This window comes from Polistes dominula, unplaced genomic scaffold (assembly GCF_049000335.1).
Source record: "Polistes dominula isolate Pdom_NZ unplaced genomic scaffold, Pdom_raw_medaka contig_82, whole genome shotgun sequence".
Taxonomy (NCBI): domain Eukaryota; kingdom Metazoa; phylum Arthropoda; class Insecta; order Hymenoptera; family Vespidae; genus Polistes; species Polistes dominula.
Window position 1 is genome coordinate 2330180 of NW_028301046.1, and position 15941 is coordinate 2346120.

Consider the following 15941-nt stretch of genomic DNA (forward strand, 5'->3'; position numbering starts at 1 on the left):
ACACTTAACACTTTGCAACTAATAAAAAAAAACATCATTCAAGTAATTAACATTTGATACAATAACGATAGATCGTTGAAACATTAATCAATGTATTCTATTTAAAAGGAAAATCGGCAGGTAATAGGAAACTTTTTAGACGTCGGTATATTTCTTTCGACTACTAATAAATTTAAATTCGGTAGTGGGAGCTTTCAATCTGTGTAAATTCTTCATCGTGAAAGCTCGAGGCGTAATGAAACAGGCTGGTAGGGTATATTCGAGAAAACGAAGTCTTAAAAAGAAAAAAAATGAGAAAATGAAAAGAGAAAATAAAAAACATAAAAAAAGAAGAAAAAAATAAAAGAATAAAGTATGAAAGGTATACGGGAAATACTAAAGTCAAGATCGCGAGGCGCGGAAAGAGATTTAAGACCACCCCCTTATTTGGTTTCCTTTTTTTTTCTACTTTTACTTCTACTTCTACTTCTTCTTCTTCTTCTTCTTCTTTTGCTAGCTAAAAACGCAAACCCTCAGAATAAACGTATGTATAGACTTATGTATAAGTATCTGTGTATATATTCATATATGTATATGTATATATATATATATATGAATATATATGTTTTCGTGCGAACGATAAAACGAAATTTGCATTCGAGCTTCTCGTTAAAGTCGAGACGAAGTAAACTATCGCGAGCACGTCGATTCCATTTCGAACCGCTACCAACACGTACCAGTACGTTAAAGAAAAGAGACAAAGAGAAAGAGAGTTAGGGGAGAGGGTGGGTGTGGGATAGAACGATGGTTGGCAAGAGAAAGGGGGAAAGAGATCTTCCATTATGGCAAATAGCTAGGAAGAACACCCTTAGGATAAAGGTGAAAGAGAAGGTGCTACGAAAAGATGAAATCTTTTTCTATCTTCCTCACTTCTTTCCTTTCTTTTCTATCTTGTTTTCTTTTTTTTTTTCTTCTTCTTTTTTCACTCAACATTCTATCAAAGTGATATCCTTAGGTAACAACCATATTGAAAAAGTAGTATAATACTAAAAGATCATCTATAAAAAACAGTGACCCTCCCTGTATACTGTTATGTCTTTTTTTTAGTTCCTGGAATCAAGTTTATCATTCGCTTTTTAAAAACACTTCGAAACACATAAAACCTTTTGGATTTTTTTTTTTTTTCGTTTTTCTTATCATCGATCTTACTTTTCTCACTTTATTTTCTTTTTGTTTTTTTTTTTCATCTTCGTTTTATACTCTTTAAAAAAGAATTATTAAGTGAAAACTTTTAAATGAATAATATAATGAAATATTAACTCGATTTTTATACCTTCATCTTATTCTTCGTTATCTTCTATTTTTTTTTTTTTTTGTATTAAAATTTCTTCTTTTCTCTTATCTTGTTTCAGATTATCCCGAAGAAACGTGAAAGCATCGATCTATGAATCTAGAAGAGGATAGCAAGAAGATGTTTATTATCGATCCAATCGAATTCTGCGGTCTGAGTTAATGGTTTAAAAAAGAAAAAGAAAAAAAAAAAAAAAAGAAAGAGAATATACACGGATGACGATATTATCGATGGTGGTTTAGTTTTTTTATAAGATAGGAAAAAATATATATATAATATAACGTGACCAAGAAAAACCTTTCGAAGCAGCCAGTTAATTCGTTTCGATCGACTCGAGTTATATATATATATACATAGGAATAAGTAATTTAAGCTTTATCTCACGAACGGATTGATTTGTTTAAAACTCATCGATAAAAACGTCATTTCCGTGTTATACTCTTTTCTTTTTTTTTTTCTTTTTTTTTTCATTTTATTTTCCAATTAAGAACTTTCTTATTTTTTGAAACACGAGTAAAAAAAAAAAAAAGGAAAAAAAAAGGAAACAAATCAACGTGTGTAAACGAAAGTATGCGTCGAACGATTCGATGATAAACGTAAAGAGATAAACCAACGAATGGGGATGTGATAAAAAGAAAATTAAAAAAATATTTTGTAAAGGATATCTCGAAGGACATCATATGTTATCTAGGACACGTGAAAAATTCGCAATAGTAACACGTGGACGAAAAGATTTCACTTATGTAGAAAAAGGAAGAGAGCGCTGAAGAGAGCGCACGCGAGGAGATCATCTCTAGATCCTCTAATAGGATTTTCAGGATCAATAATATGTCCTTCGATATGATAAGGTACAAGCCTAGGTAGACACAGCGGGTGATTTCTTTGAGGCGAACGAATGTAATCCGAACGGCAAAAGAAAATTTGAAAAATCCTTTTTACAGCGTCTACTACGATGAATCGAGAATCGAATTACACAATGATCGAGAAATGAAAGAAAAGAAATAATTAAAAAAAAAAAAAAAGAAAATTATTTTCTCGTTCTAAAGTTAACGTTCGTACGGGGGTTATTGGATTATTTAAAAAAAAAAAAAAAAAAAAAGAAAAAAATTCATTGTTAAATATGATAGAAAAATGAAAACAAGAAAAAGTAGAAGAAAAGGGAGAGAGGTAGAGAAAGAGAAAAAAAAAATATGAAAAATAATATTATTATCTTATATTTCAGCGTCAATTTTTAATTAAATCGCCTCAAAGGGATGACCTCGTATTTAACAACGGAACAAACCATGTGCGAAAGAAGAGAAGAGAAGATCCCTACGTTTATGATAAAAGCACGCTCCTCGACAGTTTTCAAGGAAATTCTTCGAGCATACTTTCGGTTTCGCTGACGCCGTTCAGGACGCTCTTGTACAAAGTATTCCTTATATCTCCTTGACCCGTTCCAGTGTCTCTTCTTGTGAGATCAGAAACGCGAACGTTACACGTATCATTCATTTTTGTCAAGACAAATTTCAATTATATATAGGTATACACAATATTAATGTGATCCAAATATTGCGTTGATGTTCAAATAATTCGGAATTATTATTATTACTTTCAATTTATATTATCACGTTGAATTTTTATTGTATTTATCATTGAAACATTGATTCGAAACACATTATGACAAAAATGAAAGCCTTGATAATCAGTAGAATCAATATTAGACAATAATAATTAATTATTCAATCAAATTTACGTAAAATGTTTTTTAAGAAAAAGGTTCAAATAATAGAAAATAATTCAACTACTGTTCATGCATAATTATTTTGGATACCAACGTAATATTACAAAAGTAATTCGAATCATTTTTAAATATGAAAGATAAAAAAAAAAATCTCTATTCGAATAAGTTTAAATTACTATGACAAAAAAGAAAGATCCGAAAATTGTTGAAACAAGGGAGGGAGAGGGGAGAGTGTGATAGGGGATTGGGGAGCAACGAGGGGGTTGATAATAAAGCCGTAATTATTTCAACAACGGCATAAAGCGTCACGCGTCACTATAAAAGATTCAACGGCCTAAAAAGCAAAGTGACGGGTTGACGTGTTACGTCGATAAATATAACCCGGGTGCTCTCCATTTCACGAGATTCGACAATGAACTCCATTTGCGATTCTATCTCAGCTGGTGGTGATGCTATTCGACGACTTTCGAGTCGAGTTACGTTCTCCCTCAATTCTTATTCGAATGGAAAATTAGAAGCTATCTTGTTCCGAAGAGTTCACTGTCGTGTATGTGGGCAGCTTATACATGCGTGTGTGTATTTTGTTGTCCAACTTTGTTAACACTTTGATGAAACTATATACATACACACACCTTCTTAACATGAATAAATTTTACTAATATTTTCCGATTAAATTAGCAGATCATTATATTATTATTGTTATTTAAAGAAAGGGTGTATAGCAAGTTAATATAAAAAAATAATTTACGTTTGTCTATGACGGAGGGAAAAAAAAATGCACACACACACATACGCATTCAATATGGGTTAAAAGAAAAAGAATTTATTAAAACAATAAAATATATAAAAATACAAAAGAGTGTACACAACATTCGCGTTTCTCAAAGGAATCAAGAAGAGACACGTGCGCGTGCGCAAACTTTTTACATTTTAGACATTTACAAAGAGAGAAAGAGAGAGTGTGTGAGAAAAAAATTGAGAGAAAGTGAGTGAGAGAGAGAGAGAGAGAGAGAGAGAAATTCGCATTATAGATAGTCGATGAACGAACGTAGCGAAGGAAAAGTGTTCCAACGTTCTCGAATCGTGAGAATAATACGAACCAACAAAGTACTTCGCAAACGCGCGTAAGATATTCTAAGAGAAAAGTTTAAGACGAATATTAAATTGAAAAAAAATAAAATTAGGAAGAAGAAGAAGAACAACAACAACAACAACAACAACAATAAAAAAAGAAGTTAAGATAAATAATTAACGATGGAAAAAAAAAAATTAATTAAAAAGATTTAAAAAAAAATAACACAGTGTAATGAACAATTATAAGATCGCCGTAGCGTATGACATGTCCGTGCAAGCTTACTAGTGCCGCCGTCGTGCTTTTTCGTTAAAAATTCCTTTTGTCGCTCGTACCTATCGAACGATAGATTCGTATGAAAGTCGTCGTGAGTCAGTCATTCACGACTCGTCGTTCCAGGTGTCATCAAACGTGACGTCTTTTCATTGTAAAAGAATAATGAAATTAATGATTTAAAGGAAAGAACAAAATAAAAGGGTGAACAAAAAAAAAAAGCAGAGAAAGAAGAAAAGAGAGAAAGGAAGGAAGGAAGGAAGAGGAGAGAGAGGGAGGGATAAGAAGATATGAGATAAAACAAAAAAAAAAAGATTAATAAATAAATAAAAGAATGAAAGTAAAAGTGAAAAAAGAAAGCATCTATTTTCAATATTATTCGCGTTGATAAGAAAAGAAAAGAAAAAAAAACGGCTTAAGATAAAAAAAAAAAATAATAAAAATAAAAAAAAACTTAACGATCGATGGATGTGAAATAAAGAATAAAAAAAAAAAAAAAACACTAAAAATAAATAAAATAATATAAAAAGTCTCCGTGTGTGCGCTATGTAATCGCAACTTTCCCAGTTTAAACGAAAGAAAGAAAAAAAAGAAAAACAAAAAAAAAAAAAAAAACTCGAATTATTTATTTCGAATTAATAATAATAAACTTTGAACAAAATCGTCGAACGATCGTAAGAAAGGGGGTGAAGAGGACAAGATATTATGATAAAAAATAAACGGAATATCTCTCAAAAAAATCGAGTTGAAATATTTTGCTAATAATGCCGAAAAGAGTTTTTCATCAAATGATCGTCGGGAGATATTTCAAAATGTTTATTATTAAAATACGTATTTAAAATATTTACATACATACACATTAAAAAATACATAAACATATATAATATATTGTAGAGAATATTTGTGATCGATCTTCGATATGTCATCGTTGGATCGATCGGCGTGTATAATAATGAAAAATAAAATAAATTAAAATAAAATAAAATAAAATAAAAGGAAAAAAATGCTAAGACGATTAAATTGTCCCGATATAATAATACACATTACGTGAAAGTCGACGTAGTCGGATTCACCGGAACGACGAGTCTAAAGCATAGCTAATAAATAATAAAGAATGTATTTTATGATATTTTACGCATAAACAAGAAGATGAAGGAAATAAATAAATAAAAATAATAAATAATAAATAATAAATCACAATTGTAAGTCGATATAGCGATAGTCCAATATAAAATTTAAGTAGAATTGTATAAAGTGAATAAGGATAAAAAATGGGGGATGCGGAGCAGAGAAATAAAGAAAAGCGAGAAAAAGAAAAAGAAGATGAAAAAAAGAGAGAAAGAGAGAAAGAGAGAGAGAGAGACGATGTGTAAAACGTATAGCGTCATTCGATCGTCGACCGAATCGAAAACTATCGCAATTTCTATGGGAAAATTCGATGCTCGAATCGTACGGATTGACAGGACCGCAGCAGCCCGGTGATTCTACTTTCGGAAACGATCGAAAAATTGGAGTTCCCGTTGGAAACGTCGTTAATACGTATCGCCGTGGTCAATTACAATCCCTCATTCCACTTTTTTTTTTGCCCCTTCCGGTGAAAAATATCCTCCCCTCAACTCCTCCCACATCACCGAGCGTCACCCTCAAACCCTCTCGTTTTCTAACGGAAAATTTCCGATCGGATTTTCCTTTCGAACGTACCATACGCTTAACTCGTGACAATTCTGATAATCAGTTTATACGCTCCAATTCTTGCTCGACGAAGAGGTTTCGATCGTTTCAATTGCCTAGTACCTAAATAGAGAGAGAGAGAGAGAGAGAGAAAAACGAAAAATGAGAGAGAGAGAGAGAGAGAGAGAGAGAGAGAGAAGAACTCATTTAATGACGACAATCGAAACGATTGAAAAGAAACAAATTTGTAATACACCCATAAACGTAACAAAACGTACCAATCGTATTATCTACGTTTCCAATAGAAATTTCTAACGAACGATCGACAATTTTCCAAAGTTCTTTTTTTTTTTTTTTTACCGGTTTATGGTATCCTGACGCAATTGCGATATACTAACAGTGCTACTCTGTAAAATATTGTATATTGTTTCGCGTTGTTTATTTTTCAGTGTTTCTAATAGATGCGCGTTTATACGGTATTCTTCGAACCAAAACAAAGCAAAGCAAAAAAGAAAAAAAAAAAGAAAAAGCAAGAAAAAAAAACCAACGTTATTGCATAATGTTATTTGGGACGCGAATCGAACCAACGCTGTCCTCCTGTCCCGCATCACTCGCGACGATTTGTCACACATCTAAAATATTACTTATCTTTTTTTTTTTTGTTTTCAAAACCAAAGTACATGTATATAATTATATATGTATACATATATGTATTTGGGTGCGAATGAACGAGAAAAAGAAAGAAAGAAAGAAAGAAAGAAAGAACGAACGAACGAACGAATTAGATAATACGTAGAATAAATAACGTCCAAAATTTTCGTTCCTAATATCGTCGACGATAAATGCATCGTTTAATCGCATACGAGAGATAGATTTGTATGTTAATTTGTAAAACGTCTCAATTTGCATTATGTAATCAAACGTTATGTTATACTTAGATGTTACTATACATATGTATGTGTTGACCTTTGTACGATCCAACGTCGGTTGATATTTACATTGACGTTGCATCTATCTCTTTGTATGTTTTGTAAAATTTTTCTAAACGTTGTTAGGAAATGCTCCTCCATACGCCTCCTATTCCCAGTTTGAATTAAATTCGGATTACTTTATAAAAAAAATAAAAAAGAGAGAGAGAGATAGAGAGAAAAAAAGGAAAACAAGAAAAAAAAAAAGAATGAAAAGAAAAGTAAAAAAGATACAACCGTAATCCCTTGTTCTCAACGATGATAAAAAAAAAAAGAAAAAAAAGAAAAAATCGACAAACAAATTATTTTTATTCATCGCCTGCGTGGGATCACTTATGTGGGGGACAGTTGATCAAAAAGATTAGTATGTTTATAAACTTCAGCGTAATTCCAACAGCTTTTGCAGTGTGTGAAGTAAATCGAATCCATTGTAAACTAGTCTAGGACACGTTTAAGTATGTATGGCTTGAGTGCAGAGAGATATTGCGAACGTACGATCCGTCCACCATCGGTGGTGATGTGTGTTAGTAAAGCTCGCTTTGAAAAAGATCTCTCATGAGGGTCGAACGAGAACAAAGCTTTTCATCGTAAAAATGTCGGCACCCATCCTTTTGCTTCTTTCTTTTTACAAACTTTCATTTATCATTAATTAACGAACAACGATCATTTATTTCATCCAACATTGTTTATTCTTTGAACGTAACTAAATGAAAATCAAGTTATACAGAAAAACCTTCTATCAACCCTTAATGATCACAAATTGAGTATAATTTTGTTTACAAAAATTACTAAATTTAAATATCATTTATTATATATATATATACTGTGATTTTATTTTATTATTTGAATAATAGGAAGTAGTATAAAGTTAATATTATTTACCAAAATTGTGATTGATGGATTGGTAATATTTTGCAAAATGATAAATATAACAAAATATTATAAGATTCACGCTAAGTTAAATTAATTCTTTAAATGTTGATAGAGATTTTAATATACTATATATATTTATCTAATTTACAATATAAGTAATATAAAAAAAAGTATATACATATATACGTATATATAATTGTATATGTACGCGATTTACACAAATCGATTCTAAAACGTTTACATGTAATTTTCTAAATCGTCGTAGTACTATTAAAGCATTTATTTTAAACGATCCCTCTGAGAGATTAGTCGAGCATGAGATGGAAGGATTCGTATCGTGCGATGATGTGTGCTCGCGAACATAACGATATAAGTTATGTCGCTCCGATAGATTTTAAATAGCGGAGAAAGTGCACTATGAATCTAAGGCTAATCTCTAGCAGCACGAAGTATTAACGTTAATAGCGAAATTATATTGTAAAGGAGCGAGGAAGCCATTAAAACATTACGCATAGGCCACTCGTAACGTTTCCTATGTATAGCGGTACCGAAACGAAAGCCGCATTCTTTTCGCAAATTGTCCTATCTAAGTAACAAAATGTATTATTCATTTATGTTTAAAACGAGAACAAAATGAAGAAAATAAAAAGAAAAAGAAAAAGACAAATCTTAGATTCGACTGTGCGAAAAGAACGTCGATCGTGCGTCCATTGAGACGAGTACCAAAGATCGGACATTGCGGGATTAACGATAGAACTCTAAAAAAAAAAAAAAAAGTTAAATTAAGAAGCGCAAAGTTTCTACCGTCTTTCTTTCGATTATGGCAGAAAAGGAAGCAAACATATTACACGTAACACACATAAAACACGTACACATTATTCATACATATTTACGTGTATAACGTATTTATGTACTTGTACACGTTTATGCGATATACATTTAAAAAAATACGAAAAGAGAGAGAAAAAAAAAAGAAAAGAAAAGTTTAAACAAACAAAACAAGAGAAGAAAAAAAAAAACAGAAAAAATAATTATAATAATATTTCACGACTGATCTTTACGTACTCCTCCTACGCCGTACTCCACGAGAGTTCTTAATTGTTTTTAATTGTTTTTTGTTTTGTTTTGTTTTTATTTTTTGGTCAGAAATGTTTATAAGTATTCCTGTAATATTCTGCAGAAAGACCGGATTTGAAACTAACGCTATTTAAAAAAATAAAAAATAAAAATAAAATATTAATTATAATAATATAATTATTATGTGAGAAATTAAATTTCAATTCGATAAATGTGAAAAATACTTGTACATGTCGTGGCGCTTGTCCGTGGAGAATGAAAGATAAAGTCATATTATTATTATTATTATTATTATTATTATTATTATTATTATTATTATTATTATTATTATTTGCGAATTTGATCTACACGGCAGATCGCAAGTAAAAAAAATAAAAGGACACTTTATTCTAGTTGTGTATTCGATGCTTTGCTAATTGAAAAAATTCATAATTATTATTCCTCTGTTAAATGTAACAGTCAATTATGTTCTAAATAAAATCTGCCAAGATTCTTGTGAAATTTTATTTCTATTCTTATTACCCAATTTATCCTATATTATTTATATTAACTATTTTTAGTATATTAATAAATATATATATTTTTAACACGAGTCTAACAATTTTATAAAATTAGATGAATCTATTATTTATAAATGCAAAAAAATGATTCAGCTAGATTTTAACTTTCAAAACAATTATTTGATAATTTTCTTTAATTTTTAGATATTTTATGAAAATTAATAAACATTCATTTTTAACTTTTACATTAATAACTTCACGATTGAGACATTCATGTAAAAATGCTATAAAAAAAATTGTTTATACAAAAAGATTTCTATACAGTATATGAATGAAACAATAAAAGAATAATCAGTGAACCTTTATGAATGAATTACCATTGAATGAAATATGGATAGCTTCATTGATAAGATATTAATCAAAAATTTCTCACGATAAATTGTTCTGTCGGTAATTCGGATCTACATTGTCTTCTACGATTAATATTTTTTTTACTAAAGCTCGTGAAGTTTCATAATTGTAAAGTAATTATTACGTATAATTATTTATCAATATAAATAAGAATTAAATAAATTTTTAAAGGAATTTGTGTGTTTAATTATCCCAATATGGTATTAGAATTTGATGATAATTTACCGACAGTAACACCAAACCTTTATTAAAGAATGAACAAAGATACATTCTTATACAAATAATGAACGAACGATGAAATAATTACTTACATCGGATACATTATCAACGAATGAAAAAGTAGATAAAAGTTAACAAATTCATTTATCGTGTAACTGAGTTTGTCTTCTTGCTCATTTATTTAAAATATCAAAGTATCGATATATCAAAATTAATCTCGATTAGATAAACTATGTACGAAGAACATAGTGTAAAACATTTATTACATTTTTTACTGGACCAAAACGAGTAAATTAATGCTTGATTTTATCACTACTGAACACGAACAAAACACGTAATAAAAAAGACAGTACACTTATTAATTGCATTATTAATTAAATGAATTTAACCTATGAGACAAGAAAACCTATCCTGAACTAATAATAAAACCTACAATAAAATATATAATTTTCATGAGTAACTCCTAAAAAGGAATTACTCATGTGCTCGTCAATAATTTATTTAAATAATTACAACCAGTAACTCGTACCGATTAGGACCTTTCATCCTCGACATGATTGAGCACTGGAGGGACTTTAAATAAAAACTCACGGTGTAAGTAGTTTTGCGATGATTCCAAAACATTCCTACTTAGCAGCAAGTATTGTAGTCTGACGATAAAAGACGATACTCGATTTTCCATTAAAGAAGATCCATCAAAGATCCATCGAAGAATTCATCCAACATCTTTGAAAGTAAGAAAATCCATGGTTATATCTGTAAAATAAAATAGTACAAAACGATAAGTTATCTGCAATATTATCCAAAATCATATGAAATAAAATCGAATAAAATTTAAATAAAAATGAATACTTACAATGCATTCCAATGGGACGAAGCTCAATGGCATCATGGTGATGCACACCTCGCGTGAATCTAATAACGCGGTATAAACGAAAATAAGAAACTATAGATGAGTTTCTTATCGCGAAACCGAAATTTGATTATACGACGAACAACACTGACTCTAATTCGCGTTTGATTTTTACTTATTACTCGCCCGAACACTGATTCTACAACTAATTCATAGACTTCATTGCACGCAGTCAAATGCAAGAACCAAAATTTCACTCTCGGTCACTTCACATTTGGTCTGAAACACTGATAAGTGGAGATACACATATTGCTTCGCGCACGATTGCAATCTGAAATAGAAATAAAAAACAATACTATTAATATCATTACTATTACAGAAAAGCACATTAAAATTTTGGATGAATTATTTAATACAAAAATATACTTACTTTGATAAACGCACGATGAACGCACGATGGGTCTCCTACCCTTAGGATGACGATGACAATTCACAAAGAATGACTAAAAACTGCATTACATGCAGTTAATTCAATGAACACTAGATTCTTTCAAACATTTTTGCTACATATATATAATAGAAATATTATTTGTTTTTAAATATATGTTAATTTTGAATACTGCAATGAAATATACGTAAATATTAATTCCTCTTCTCAACCCACTTTTTCATTTAAACAATGTTTGTAAATTGTTAAAAAATAGTGAACAAAATAATAGTGAGCAAATCTAGTGTTAAACGAATTTCTAAATGAATTTAATGAATGAAATGTGAACACTATTCCAACTATGATCTGAAACACAAATAAAAACAGGATTATATAAATCGTTGTTATATAAAAATTATTATAAATATTGAGAAAATGTTTAATAGAAAAATTGACTTACGTTTTTTCTTCGTTGATGAATGCACGATGGGTATCCTACCCTGAGGATGACGATGAGCACACTTTTAAACCGAATAAAAGAAACTTGCGAGTTTCTTAACCGAGCAAACGAAACTTTAACATGCGACGATCAACACTGAATCTACTTGTCGACTTTTTTATATTTTATTTTAACGCGATACAACACACGTGTATTTCATTGCCTGCACGCACGATTGCAATGATCTGAAATAGAAAAAGAAAAAGAACAATTAATGTCATCGTCGTAATAAAAATCCATTGAAATTATAATAGAAATATATGATAGTAAAATATACTAACTTTTAATCTTGATTGATGACTGCAGGATGGGTATCCTACCCTTAGGATGACGATGTATAAAATAAAATTAAATAAAAAGTCTGAAAAGCTGAAACATACTAAAGATTATATTACAATATTTCCTGTAAATCATTTGTGAAGGCAGGACACACGTTAAAACCATTGAATATTTTATCAAAAATATTCAATGGTAAATAAAAAGAAATAATTTAATTATCTATGAGAATTGACATAATTAAAAGTTAAAGTTATTAAATATTTATAGAATTTATCAAAGAATGCAACTATTTTTGCTTGGATTAAATGACGTATCAAGTATGTAATGTTAGTAAAAATATTCATTAAAAATCTTCAAAGTTGTCTAAATAAAACAATAATTGCATCAACAAACTCAATAAAGAGTAACATAAAAAATAAACCAGTTTTTATACCATTCTATGCAATGAAAAACTTGTTAAACTATTAAAATCAAAAAGATAAGGTTAGAAATAAAATTATTAAATAATTTAATGTCTAGTTACTGTTGCCAGTCTTTACTCATCGAAGGACGGAAGGGGAAAGAGATACATCGTTCCTATTTATCCTTGAAAGTGTCGAACGTTCGGCGCTCGGTACTCGGGGGTACTCGGATACTCGGTGTTCGGGGGTACTCGGATACTCGGTGTTCGGGGGTACTCGGGTTCTCGATGCTCAGTGCTCGGTGCTCGGCTGTTTTTCTTTTGTTTCCCGCTGTTTCTTTTTTATTTTCATCTCGAGAATTTCCTAGAAATATATAAACACATTTAACTACCTAGAAGTCGAATGTTTGTATTCTTTTTCTTTCTTTCTCGTTTTCTCTTTCTATCTCACACTTGTTCTACTACACTTCTTATTGCTTTAAAATAAAGAGATAGACTTACCTCGATAATTTAGTCATTACCTCTATATAAAAGGAAGCACGATTCTTAAATTGAGTATATGTATTCGTATTGGATTCTCCCAACGCTCGGAAAACTAAAAAAAGTAAAAATTAAAATTACGTTAGTACAACATAAAGAAAATCAAATATATGAGTGTACGTATACGAGTTACCTATACTTATGTATATATGCCTATATGTATGCGTATGTGACAGAAATCAAATTTAATACGATATACGATTTTGAATACGAATTATGAAAAATAATTAATTGGAGAGCATCATTAGAGATGATAAAAAGTATTGATACCATGAAAAAAAGATAAAAATTAGAAGAAATATTATAAATTGGCTTTGTTGAGAAATGGCGGGAAACCAAGAAATGTCGACGATTATATTTTCTTGGATATTTATCGAAATTTTGATTTTTCAGTTTTGAAAACACTCACGTATAAAAATCTTGCTTTTAGTTATCGTTTCATATATAATTTGAAGGTTTAAACGTTAGAAAATATCTTTTAATTACCTGATAATAACGGAACGATCAAATCTGCTGCAACTACTATAGATGACAAATTCAAAATGGCCACTTCTTTTCCGCGGTACGTTAGCGAAATGATGAGCGCTGTCGTTTCATTGGCTAATTAGCTGATTCATTATTTCGAATTTGAAATGACCAATCAAAAGATTCATCACGCACACAAGCTTAACCCGCACACGTACGTAACTCGTTTTTATCTTACATTCACGTTAATTCAACTCCATATGATAATTTATTTATTAAATAAATCAAATATCAATTCTATTTATTTATTAAATGTACTCGTCGCTAGTAAATATTCTAACAATAATGAATGAAAAAAAAGATAATGTAGACAATGTAAAAAATAGATATGCATAAAACAATTAAGATATCTCTCAGGCATGCCACCGTAAATTATATCGATAAATAAAAAATTCGCGGGAATAATCTGCATTATCGATTAATTATCGACGCGCCAATTTCAAACTATTCTAATACACATTACTTATATTACAGGGAATTTCTGCCCCGGAAGTCATCACTGCGCATGAACAATAAAATAATTACATTAGAATACAAAAAATGTTAAAATCTGAACGTTATAATATTAAATTTTCATTATTAGAATTATAATTCTCGTTGGACACATGCTTAACATAAAAACATGTCATATAAACAACTTTCTAATTAATGTTTTGTTTTAAAGAACAACGGCTCAGTCTATAAGTGAATTTCGAAGAGGAAGGTACTCCGAAAATATATTCCGTACTTTTAAACAATAATCGACACTTCTATCGATTAATTAACAATTATTTTAATATTCTAATACACTCTACCTATATTACAGTATAATTTAACAATCGAAGTCATAACTGCTCATAAACAATAAATAAATTACATTAAAATAAAAAGAATGTTAAAATCGAAACGTTATAATCGACACATGTTTAACATAAAAACATGTCATATAAACAACTTTCTAATTAATGTTTTGTTTTAAAGAACAACGGCTCAGTCTATAAGTGAATTTCGAAGAGGAAGGTACTCCGGAAATATATTCCGTACTTTTAAACAATAATCGACACTTCAATCGATTAATTAACAATTATTTTAATATTCTAATACACTCTACCTATATTACAGTATAATTTAACACTCGAAGTCATAACTGCTCATGAACAATAAATAAATTACATTAAAATAAAAAGAATGTTAAAATCGAAACGTTATAATCGACACATGTTTAACATAAAAACATGTCATATAAACAACTTTCTAATTAATGTTTTGTTTTAAAGAACAACGGCTCAGTCTATAAGTGAATTTCGAAGAGGAAGGTACTCCGAAAATATATTCCGTACTTTTAAACAATAAACGACACTTCTATCGATTAATTAACCATTATTTTTATATTCTAATACACTCTACCTATAGTACAGTATAATTTAACACTCGAAGTCATAACTGCTCATGAACAATAAATTAATTACATTAAAATAAAAAGAATGTTAAAATCGAAACGTTATAATCAACACATGTTTGACATAAAAACATGTCATATAAACAACTTTCTAATTAATGTTTTGTTTTAAAGAACAACGGCTCAGTCTATAAGTGAATTTCGAAGAGGAAGGTACTCCGGAAATATATTCCGTACTTTTAAACAATAATCGACACTTCTATCGATTAATTAACAATTATTTTAATATTCTAATACACTCTACCTATATTACAGTTTAATTTAACACTCGAAGTCATAACTGCTCATGAACAATAAATTAATTACATTAAAATAAAAAGAATGTTAAAATCGAAACGTTATAATCGACACATGTTTAACATAAAAACATGTCATATAAACAACTTTCTAATTAATGTTTTGTTTTAAAGAACAACGGCTCAGTCTATAAGCGAATTTCGAAGAGGAAGGTACACCGAAAATATATTCCGTACTTTTAAACAATAATCGACACTTCTATCGATTAATTAACAATTATTTTATTATTCTAATACACTCTACCTATAGTACAGTATAATTTAACACTCGAAGTCATAACTGCGCATGAACAATAAATTAATTACATTAAAATAAAAAGAATGTTAAAATCGAAACGTTATAATCGACACATGTTTAACATAAAAACATGTCATATAAACAACTTTCTAATCAATGTTTTGTTTTAGAGAACAACGGCTCAGTCTATTAGTGCATTTCGAAGAGGAAGGTACTCCGAAAATATATTCCGTACTTTTAAACAATAATCGATACTTGCATTGATTAATTAACAATTATTTTTATATTCTAATACACCCTTCTTATATTACAGCATAATTTAACATTCG

The 15941-nt window shown here is 29.6% G+C and overlaps 1 protein-coding gene and 1 long non-coding RNA gene across 2 annotated transcripts in view; one reads left to right on the plus strand and one right to left on the minus strand.

Moving 5' to 3' along the window:
- The window catches only part of vn (membrane-bound neuregulin protein vein), a 305343-nt gene extending 295855 nt beyond the window's left edge, over positions 1-9488 (plus strand). The window contains exon 9 of the transcript XR_016177589.1: positions 1392-9488. The gene's annotated coding sequence lies outside the window, so the exon portion shown is untranslated. The remainder of the gene's footprint in view (positions 1-1391) is intronic.
- A 2107-nt stretch (positions 9489-11595) lies between these two features.
- Positions 11596-12395, minus strand: LOC107066305 (uncharacterized). Its single transcript, XR_001475700.2, has 3 exons — positions 12178-12395; positions 11858-12081; positions 11596-11763 (listed from the first exon to the last, which is right to left on the minus strand). It is a non-coding gene; the product is annotated as an uncharacterized LOC107066305 (long non-coding RNA).
- Positions 12396-15941: the final 3546 nt, after the last annotated feature.